Raw genomic sequence first — 11,988 nt, 5'->3', positions numbered from 1 at the left:
CAGAGTGCGAACACAAAGTCTTTACAGACAAAATGGTGTCACAGTTTCTTTGAAACGGACCGTTTGATGCTCAGTTTGTACAGCTCGTACAGCTACTTTGTAAACAGAATAAAATCAGATCCAGGTTTGTTTAAGCTGGATGTGATTTGTTCTAGCAAACGAATTGATGAGTGTAGATTAAAATGTAAATATATGCATTATGTGAAGGTGTTCCTTTTTATGATTATTTACAGATAGCAACAAGAGGCGACACAGAATTCGCAAGGTCATCTTAGATGAGAAGAAACGCTTGGCGGCTGCTGTTGACGACTACAACAAGGAAACAAGCAACAAAGCAAATCGTATCCAGTGATGCCCTCATGCAGAGCGACGTTTGGCCCTGGCAGAGCACAAGTGAACGTAAGCTCTTGATTTCTAAATATCCTTTTTAAACAAACTCCCAGTATCTGAGCAGCAGTTGAATGTTTTGTTCTTGAATCATAATATGCTGCTATGTTTTCCCATCTGATGTTGTTAAACTGCAGCTGCTGCTGACCTCCGGACAAAGAGAAAGGTCTTTGAGAAGGTGATGGCTGTGAGGCGCCTGAGAGAGGAGGAGATGATCCTTTGCAGGGAGATGCAGCATCACTGGACAGTGTTGCAAATGCGATCTGTGGTGTTGGGGACAATCTCCTCAGACTGTAAGCACATCTTTTATTTATTTATACATTTGGTGATGAATTGATTGAAAATAATAGCAGATGCTAAAGTCTTACTGGATCTTTTACCTATATTTGGGTTGCTAGCTAACACTGCCTTCTCCCTTAAAAAAAGTTTAATTACATGATCCTAACTCCTTGTGTTTATGAGGTGAGGTTTGTTTGTTTGTTTTACTTATATTTAATAGTTTTGTTGTTTTTACAGCCTCCCTTGTTGGCATGTCGGAGGATGCACAGAAAGGACTCCATAGCCTGGTTTAAAAACAAAGTGAACTGAAAGCTGAAACGCTCAAAGTAAAGGACGTGTACAAGAGAATCCTCAGCCACCAACCACTCCTGGAAATGGACTCAGAGGAGGAGGAGGACGTTTCAGACGATGAGAGTGATTTGAGCACTTCTGATGAAGACTGATTGTGTCATCATTGATGTTATGTTTGCTAGAATAAAAAGTTAATCACATCTGTTTAATGTGATTTTCATAATGTCTGTTTCAGAAATTGCTTATCAACAGACATTTTACATGTTGAGGAGAAAAATGTAATTCCCTTGGTGCAGTTGTTTACCCTGAATCATTCTTTCCCATCTAATTTAATGACTCGTGTACATGTTCAGATACAATAACATAATTGAATTCATGGGATGCTTTCTGGGCTGCTCAAATTACCACAAAATGTAAAAGCACCAGGCAGCACACTCACAAGGACATGTTTTGTTCAGTGTTTTGTTGAAGAAATCAACAAGTACAACTGAGATGTTTGCTGTAGTGGTGTGTTTGTTAAGAAGCATGCCAGCACACTGGTGAACTGACAGTCCCAGAATGCACCCGAGCCAGTGACTCGCCCCAGAACAAATGACATTAATTATCTAGAAAGACAACCGTGATCAAAGACTAAGTAAAAGAGTAGGAAACAAAAGATAAGGAAAGGTACTGTGGGGTAGGAAAGAAAGGCCAGAGCTGTGCAAAATGACCTCCAGCAGGCCACAAATATGCACGTCTGCTCAAACGGTCAGATACTGACTCCATGAGGGTGGTATGAGGGCTCGACGTCCACAGGTGGGGGTTGTGCTTACAGCCCAACACCGTGCAGGATGTTTGGCATTTGCCAGAGAACACCAAGCTTGGCAACTTTGCCACTGGCGCCCTGTGCTCTTCACAGATGAAAGCAAGTTCACACTAAGTACTTGTGACAGAGTCTGGAGACATATTGGAGAACCTTCTGCTGCCTGAAACATCCACCAGCATGATGGTTGGGCAGTGGGTGACTAATGGTGTGGGTGGCATTTCTTTGGGGGACCGCACAGCCCCCCGTGTGCTCGGCAGAGGTATCCTGACTGCCATTAGGTGCTGAAATTAGATCCTCAGACCCCTTGTGAGACTAAATGCTGGTGCGGGTGGCCCCGGGTTCCTCCTAATGCAAGACAGCGCTAGACCTCATGTGGCTGGAGTGTGTCAGCAGTTCCTGCAAGACGAAGGCATTGATGCTGTGGACTGGCCCGCCCATTCCCCAGACCTGAATCCATTTGAGGACATCTGGGACATCATGTCTCGCTCCATCCACCAACTGCACCACAGACTGTCCAGGAGTTGGCAGATGCTTTAGTCCTGGAGTCTGGGAGGAGATCCATCAGGAGACCATCTGCCACTTCATCAGGAGCATGCCCAGGTGTTGTAGTGAGGTCATACAGGCATGTGGAGGCCACACAGACTACAGAGCCTCATTTTGACGTGTTTTAAGGACATTACATCAAACCAGATGAATGATTCTGTATTGCACTGATCAAGGAACCAACCCAATAGGAGCTAAAGGCATCCTCTTCACATTACTTAACATAGTGAGTTTATACTATGTTTAATGTGCATTTTCTTCATCAGTCTAGAACATAACATGTTAGCGCTCCCTGGTTCTTTTTGGAGACAGATCCTGAGACAGCAGGCAGCTTTGGAGAACTCATGCCAGCTGTGGTCATTAAGGAAAACTTTGATTTAATATTGATTTCATGACAACTATCCTCAGGCACATATTCCTGGATATATACAATGACACGAGTAGACACTAACCCCCAGCAGTCTGGTGCTATGACAGCATAACTAAGGGCTGACCTGAACCAGCCCCAACTATAAGCTCTATAAAGAAGTGAAGTCTTATGCCAACTCTTAAAAGTCTTGACCATGTCCACCTCCAAAACTCATAATGGACTTTGGAGGTGGACAGCTATCAAGCTCCTCACAGAGGAGCAGCTTGACAGCTAACAGCTCCCAATTTACTTTAGTCCAAATACATGAATTCAAATTGAGGTGATAACTATTTATCAACAGTATGAATGTCTGTTCCCGTCCAACAAAGTTGTTACTACATACCATGTTGAGCAGGGCTTCCACTTGACTTTAACTTCTTCTTTTTCCTGAAAAACATGATATAAACAAACAATTAATTCAGAAAGACATGCAGGTTGCATACAAAAAGGAGCCTACAAACATTTGTGTACTGTTGAATGGCTCAATATATTATACAGTTAGTTTACAAAAATATAAGAACCACTACAATGCTTGTACTGCCAGCATCGAGTGCATGTCAGCAAAGCAACACTGCTTACATTGTGGCTCACAAGCTCCACTCCTTTTCATCAAAACCAAAATTTTATCTACATTCTGTTTTTTACACTTTAAATCCCAGTTAGGTTAAATATTACCAGTAGCTTTTCAGATAAAACAGTAATAAAGTCCTAATGGTTTCATAAATCTTCATATTTTTTTTCATATAAGCATCGGGGACAAGGCTGTCTTGCAACTGTTGAGGTCACTAGTGTGCGCCCTATTTCTTCCAGGATCACTCTTCATTTGTAGGTTTTAGTGGACTCCTACTACTGTGAAGTGGTTTTCATGGGACAGGGGCTTGTATTCCAAGATCTGGGAGATTGTAGAAATGAGCTGTGATGCCCTTCTTGCCATCTTTCCAGAAATATCAGTGATCTGGAAGCTGTTAGGCTGACTTACAGCAGCAGCACTTTCTGCACCTGCAGAAACTCCAGGACACATTTACTAACAGTGTTTGTTGCTGTGTGTGCTGCAGCTGCAGCTTTGAATTTCTTTTGAGAGCTAATATTTTGGCTATGGTGTCTTGTTATGAAATGTACAAGAGTAAGAGTGTTAGCATGTGTGTCAAAGCTACGTTTGACTGGGAAACTCAAAGCTCAATAACCTGTATCAACAACAATTCACTGCAGCCTGTGTAATATTTGATGCATCACAATTTATTCCAGTCTATCTTGCAAATACATGTTTGCGTTGCAATGTCATGCACAACACACACAACTATTAGAGCCTTAAGATCAAACCTGCGTCATTCTTTTGGTCCACTGCAGTGTAGCAGTCAAACAAGGAGAAGTGAAGTGGCCCCAAATGGCCAGGATAGAGATCAGAGGGTTAATGCGTAAAATGTATAAAAATATTATTGATTACAGGATAATACATTAATGTTAATATCAACAATAAGCTTTTTACTCTGAAGTTACAAGTATAAACAATGCTGTTACATTTACACTTACATTTTTTACTATAAGTATGGAAACAAGTGAACAGCATTTTATAATAAGTTTAACTGGAATTCTGTACACTGAAAAACAAACAACAGATAAAAAACACAAACAAACAGCCAGTGCCTTCATCTGTCCATTAAATGTCAAACATCGCTTTGACCTGTAGTCTCTGCTCGTCAGCACATGCTTTTAAAAAGAGCTCCATGTCCTCTGCAAACTGAAAAACAAAGAGGAAGAAGTCCCTCTACACAAAAACACTGTGGATGACAGGCCAGGCAAACATCTATTGACCTGTTTGAATGCCTCCTCATCATGTGAGCCTTGAAGTTTTTTTGTAAGAAGACTAAGACCACAGTGAGGACGTTTCATTTTCATGGACTTTCCACAAGCCCCAGTTTCATTTAGCACAGAGGGTGGAGCACATGAATGTTCTACCCAAGATTCAGGAAATGGTTTAGATGCTGGAGACGAGACATGGAGAGGGAGACGAGGCTCCACGGAGAGTTCAGTGGGGAGCAGTCCTGAATGCTGACATGACAATAATTGCCTTGCCATATCCCCACGCTGTATGACTGTCATGTTACAGAAGGGCAGTGAAAGTGCACCGGCACATCATTTTGTCTGTAAGAGAGAAAAAAAGAAAAAACATGTAATTTAAATGTAGTTGTATAGAATGCAGTCAGTTTATCTAACAATCAGATTGTACATATTAACAAAAATATCCAAGCCGTCCTCAATAATGAAAGCAAAATGGTGTGGATCACAAGAGCTGTCAGGAAATGTGGTGAACAGGAAAAATATTTAATGAAAACACTTTTTTCTCTCGCTGATGAATGAACTGAACTGTACAATGTGAAAAATAACTTTTAAGTCAACAAAGACCTGCAGAGGTGCTGAAAAGAAGTGCATATTTATGACTTTAACTATGAGGTATATTTAATACCAACATACCTTTGAAAGGCAAAGCACTTTGAATGTGTCCATTTATATGCTGCTCAATCTTTGCCCTGACAGCAGGGCTGAGAGTGGGGCACAGAGGGCAGTGAAACAGCCAACACGTGGTGCATTCCTGCAATTCTGGCCTGGAGGCAGAACTCCAATTTGATATTTGCATCTAAAACAGAGAGAAAAACAGATAAACACCATATACACATTTAAGTTCAGGTTTTAGCAGAAATAACACGTTACAGTTAGCATGTAAGAGATTTGGGAGAAAATTCTTTACAAAAACATAATTTACAAGAAACTTTTATTTGTGACATACGTATCTATTGACATATAAAAGACAACTGAACAAAGGCTAACTAACATCTGGGCAATAAAACAGAATAAATAGAGAATATTAGTATTTATACATATATAAAACTCTCTGTGACGACCTTTACAATGTTTTTGCAGGTGGAATGAGAGATATGAATAAAGTGCAATATGCAGTAAATGGAACAATGTGCATTGATGTTACAGATCGTGAAAAGTAGTGAAGTGAATTTGTTCATAACAAGCAAAAATCAAATATGTTTGAAACTGACCACTAAATGCTAACCAGAGGTGTCAAAAGTGCACATTCTTACTAAAGTTTAGATGCCTCGGGGGTCTGACCGTTGTTGTAGCGCTAACAAAGTGCCAACGTAATCAGTGTAAGCAAACTAGATGATTCCTACAATTATATAATTATTAACGGCAAATTTAGACATGAAAGACTCTGTAACAACCTTTACGATCCACTTGCAAGGTTTCCACAGTCGATGGCTGTATCCCAATTCAGGGTCTGCAGCCTTAAAGTTCGCAGCCTCAACGGTCCATGAACTCTGAACATCTGAACTCTGAAGCATGAACTCTGTGTCAAAGATTCAAGTTGCAGTTATTTATATTTCCTATCACCTTAAATCTTCACTCAAAGACACTCAAGTATCTGTGACAGTGTGTATATAGATGTATCATATATAAGAGAGAAATATTGTTATTTTAATATGTTGGCATTACTAAATGTGGCTCAGTGCTTACATATATGTGTAAAAAGCAAATGTACGAGCTGTGATAACTGTGTCTGATAGAATGAAGAGTAGACTGATAAATGAAATATTCCTTTATTGGGTGAGAAAATCAGACCATGTCATAACTGCTTTAAGTCACACAGAATAGACATCAGAGCCTTAAACAGGCTGACTTCTGCTAAATGGGTCAAACTGGGCAGAAAGTCTACAAGCACATAACATCCTTATAGAATATGATGTAACACTATAGATCAACTTAGCTCAGAATATATAAAGCAAATAAACAATTACAGCAATATGATGCAACAAACACAGCAGCTACTGATCCAAAATACTCAAAGCTTCATAGAACTGAAACAAACATTTATTTTTAGCTCCATTCTGCTGCTGATACATACTTTAGGTTTCTGAACTGCATTTTGCAGTCTTCAACTCATATTAGATGTAAAGAAACATGCACTGAGCTTGTGGAAGTCTGGAAATGGATCTGCCTGTCAGTAATTTTCTCTTTTGCCCACCCGCTGTACCTTTCCTATTTCTCTGCGTGTAAATGCATGCCTATTGTATTGACTTTTTCCTGTTGTGGCCCGTCGGCCTTTACCAAGCGTATCCACTAGAAATCTCATGCATGCCTGAGCTAACTTATCATATTTTTCTTTTAGTAAAGAGGCTATGGCGTGCAAAGGATACTGGGCATTTGGAGGCAGCTGTTGGACCATACAAGTTATTGGATTCCTCTTTTCGAACACTGCAGGGGTCACGGTGGTTTCTGATGAGGTAAGAGAACTTATTATTATTGATTCTGATTTCGAGGTTCTGCTCCTTCTGAAGCATTTGCAGTGCAGAGACCATTAATAGTTTAAAATGTGCGAGTAGGTCGGGGGGTTTATATAGCAAAACTCTGATAAGGTTTCACCCATTCACTTCAATAGGAAAAAATTTAATCAACCACAACACAGATGTTGTGACATCTGTGACATCATAATACCCAGTTCCAGTATATGCAGAAAGAACCTTTATCAGCAATTCTATTCCTTTAGATGTTTTTGTGTACAGCACTCAAGCAGTTACTTCAAAAATTGTTGCTGTTGTTGTATAAACTCAGATTTTTCAAAACAGGTCATTGATGCATATCTGCACCGTGTTATTGACAGACGAAAGGTAAGTAAGAAATGTCATTTACCTACTAATTTTGAAATTAAAAAAAACCCTATTTACTGTTCTATAACATTTTTCTATACTTGTGCAGAATGCTGCACACCTGCTCTGTTCAGTAGTTGCAAGCTCGTTGTTTTCTGGGCAGTTCAGATGCCTCAACTGGTATGTTGAAAGCTCAGAAGTGGTCCAAACAGTTGACTCCTTTCTGTTGCTGAGGAAAGAGTTCGGTTCCTTTAAAGAAGACTATATTTGAAAACACCCTGAGACGCATGGTACCTAAGTAAATCCAAATTACTCTGCACTTCCAATCCCACAGATGAAGTTCCCAGTTGAAGACGTGGCTGTGCCCTGTGAACTTTGGTACACACTGGATTCTTGTGGTATGTGTTCATTTTGTTATTAATTTGCATAATTTGTTGTGAAGCAGTTTCTTGCACAAAGTGTTATTTTTAAATAAGTTTTCAGTGGCACAAACAATTGTAATTTTTAATTTAACTTTTTCTTTAGATTGTCAACATTTCTGCACAGAAAATACTGCTCATAGACCCCATGGGAATGAAGGTGTTTATGACAGGAAAATTCTGCGCAACTGGAGGTATGTATGATACTGAGGTGTTATTCTTAGATTTAAAAAAAAATCTTGTTTCATTACAAACACTTTTGTTCAACTAGGAATTTTCTGAGGATGAGAGGGCATGAAGACACCATGGAGTGGCAGTTACAGACTATGCAACACAACAAGCGACAGGATTCCTGCAGTTGTGGAGTTTTACTGTTAAAGGTAACCCGTATTCAAATGATTCAGTTTCTTGTTAGCTAGAATTAAGACTTTAAGTGAATTTAAGTGAAGTGAAAGTTATTTCGGTCAACAACAACAAAGATGATCATTTTACATAGAAGTACTTAATCATACAGTAACTGAAAAAGGAATAGGCTGAAGCCTTGTGGCTTATAATTATCCTATCCTTTACCTAATTAAGACTTTACATTCTAATTATGATCAATCTCACAGTTTGCAGAACACTACCTTGATTTTGGAGAGGTCAGTGAGGTGTCAACCACTACAGAGCCAGTTGTGCTGGAGCGAATGCAGATAGCTTGCACCCTACTTGAAAATCGAGGTAAGTCCAGTAAAGTCCTTATCACGTTAGTGCGTACTTCCAATTTAAATAGTGCTTTTCAAACAGCACAGTACAAATAGTGCTCTTCAAACACTTTCAGATAAGACCCTTCTCAAAGTCTACTTTAGACTAATTTTCCAGGAAGTATATTTGGAAAAAATGTACTATTATTTTTTAATTATTCAATAAAAAATGTTTGATTAAAACCTAACTATGATTGTGTTTCAGGGAACGCTGAGGACTACTGCATTGTTTGCTCCATGTTAGATGCTAACGCTGACCGCAGCATGATTGAAATGGTAAAACAAAACAAAACAAAAGAAACACATAAGTCTTAGTATCATTACTTGCCAATCATAATTAAAATGTTGAGTAATAGTATTCACCAAACAGAATATGAGCCATTTATTTTTCCTTTCCAGGTGCAGTGTGAATCTTGCCAAAGATGGGCACATTTTGCATGTGAAAAATATAAAGAGAGCAACCAAGAATATAAATGCCAAAAATGTAGCCAGAGTCAGACAGAGACTGTGCAGAGACTGTAGAAGGACAGAGCAGCAGCAGAGCAGTCCAGATACACTGATGATCCTCTGTCAGATCCAGAGGGACACACAGGGATGATGCTGGACTCTACATTGTGTCTGACAGTGGAGCTGTTCTCAGAGCAGTTCACTCTGCAGCACTGACAGTCATCTGCACTTCTTCTCATTCCTCTGTCAGTCACTGCTGGATGAAGCTCTCCTCTCCACCTCCCAGTAACATGGCCCAGTCAGAGCGTCTCTACACACAAGCTGCTGCTGCTTCAACCTCTCTGGATCATCAGGACACAGCTCCTCCTCTCTCAGCACACACACCGTCCTGTTTACCATCATCAGCTGCAGAGAGAAGAAGGAAGAGCAGAGGAGATAAACGAGTGTTTCCAGAGACTCTTCATCAGCTGTCAGTCAGTGATGCAGCACATCCAGTATAAAGAACAGCAGGGACTTCAGTGCTGGGACTGTACTAGGACTCATTGTTGCTTCACTTTTTCTAATCTTTGGATTTTTATTGAAGTTGATGAAAATGTTTTTCCCTCCTAGTTTGAGTTTGGACTTTCATTCATTAGAAGAACCTTGGTGTGTCCACTCTGAGCTCTGTAGGAACCCCAACAACAAGCCCAACAATCCAGATGGACGGTTCCAGCTGTTAACTGGAGGAATTCCATCCAAACATCTGCTCTCACTAAATTCTTCCTCACCTACAGACTGTGTTCTTCACTGCTTTAAACTTGGAAATGAATGCAGTCATTGGTCTGCGTGCTGCTTTGTTCAGAGAGCTGATTGGCTGTTGACACTGTTTGATCAGAGCGTGTCAGCCGTTACTATGGTGACCATAAAGGTCAGAAACAGGAAGTGTTTGTGTCCAATCCTGAAGCCTGTCACCATTCTCCTCTCACAGCTTCACTGAGAAGCTGCAGCTTTACAGGAAACACTGGATCTTTGTTTCATACTGACTGTGTTTAGTACAATACTGCTGACAGCACCACCCACTCACTCCATCACTCTACTTACACCAGAGTCTCCAGTCTGTAGTCTGGAATCTGCTTAAGATCAGACAGCTGCTTCACATCTGGATACTTCAGGTTGTTTTCCCACAGGTCCAGCTGTCTCAGATGGGAGGGGTTGGACTTCAGTGCTGCTGCCAGATAATCACAGCTGATCTTTGACAAACCACAGCTCTCCAATCTGTATAAAGAATGAAAGATGTAAGTTTATTAGACAAAGTGTGAGCTTGAAATCATTCAGTGTTTCATCATCTGTTCAGAGCTGAAGAAGGTTCAGAATGTAGAAGTTTAGAAAATGGAAACTCCAAACAGCTGAAGCCAACAGGAAGCAGCTTCAAACAGGAAACTGTGCAGAGTTTCAGACTATATGTCCTGATGCAGCCAGTTGGATTTTGGAGATTTGAATCTTTGTTCTGTGACTAAGTCCTTGAATCATTTCTTCCAGTTGGTCCAACAAGACAGACTAAGTGTTGGACATGTGTTGTGGCTCCATTAGGGGAGCTTCTAAATGTGATGTGATGGCCCCTCTGGGTCTGTCAGGTCACAGGACTGAAGAGAGCTCAAACTGGGCACACAGTTGTTCCAGTCTGGACCAAAGACTCTATACTGGGACTGAGGGACTGCTTTGACTGCACCCACTGGGACTTTTTAAAGGCTCATGTTCTCACTTAGATCATCGATTTCTACTTACATTTCTTTCTGGGAAAAATGGGGATTACTTTGGAAACAGGAAGTATTTTCCCCAATAAGCAGCCCTGGATTAGTAAATCACTCCAACATGTTCTCAGGCAGAAGAAGCTGTCTTGTTATGAGGGAGAGAAGAAAAAGATTGAGGCACAGAAACTTGTTGAAAGAGAGATAAAGCAGCTAAAATCAGGTGTAAAAGTAAAGCAGAGGATGAGCTGAATAAAGGACACTCAAGGCTGGCTTGGAAAGGAATGAAGTCCATGGTGGGGATGCAGAACAAGGAGCAAAGATGAATGTGATGCTGAATCAGCAGAAGACTTGGACTCATTTGATTCCAGCTTTGATATCATTGATTTCAATGAAGAGCTTTGTGATTGTAGCAAAGGGCTGGTAGCTCTGAGAGTCCCACTGATGAGGTGTTTGTGTGGAAATCTCTTAGTGGGACCAAAGAGAGAAAAAGCCCTGGTCCTGATGCTGTGGGAGGGAAATGATTGAAGTGTGCTGTGAGGAACTGACTGGGAGATTTTCACACATTTTCCAGTCCTCCTTGGAACAACAGGAAGTTCCCAGCATATGGAAACAAAGGTTAAGTGTCCTATGGCACTCAGTGATGATGGTGCTGTGGCCCCACCACCTCCACCTCTTTGTAAAGGAACTAACTGTAATCTGAAGCTTCAAATGGGACTAAGACTTCCTCCACTAGGTGGCAGTGTCTGATGAGAAAGTGTTAGTGGAGCTGGCCTGGAGTCAGAAACAGGAAGATGCAGGATTTGGGCTGAAATGGGGAAAAGTGGTTCGCACTAGTGCCTGAAAGCAAGAAGGTTGTAGGTTGAAGTTTGTTGGCCTTTCTGTGGAGGTTGGATGTTCTCCCACAGTCCAATGAAATGCTGCTTAGGTTCATTGGTGCTTCTAAATTGGCTGTAGGTGTGGATGTGAGAGAGTGCTTCTCTGTCTCTCTCTGTTGGCCCTGTGATGGACTGCTCACCTGTGCAGGTGGACCACGCCTCTTGCCCTATGACAGCTAGGGCACAGGCTGCAGCCCTGTGAGCCTAAGCTGAATAAACAGTTAGCAAAAATGATTCATAGATGAATGTCAGAGTGTTCCTCCTTCTCTTTCCCATCATTCATGTAAGCTTTCTAATGCAGCTTTGATCTTCACAGTCTGCTTCATGAAACTCATTCTAACCCTGAATGTCAGAGTGTTCCTCCTTCTCTTTCCCATCATTCATGCTGGCAGTGGAGGAGATTTG

Source organism: Aulonocara sp. 'chitande type north' Nkhata Bay, linkage group LG3 (genome assembly GCF_057382095.1).
Source record: "Aulonocara sp. 'chitande type north' Nkhata Bay isolate Kocher_YH1m ecotype deep benthic linkage group LG3, A_spYH_male_GT1.1, whole genome shotgun sequence".
NCBI lineage: Eukaryota > Metazoa > Chordata > Actinopteri > Cichliformes > Cichlidae > Aulonocara > Aulonocara sp. 'chitande type north' Nkhata Bay.
This window is presented reverse-complemented; position numbering follows the sequence as displayed.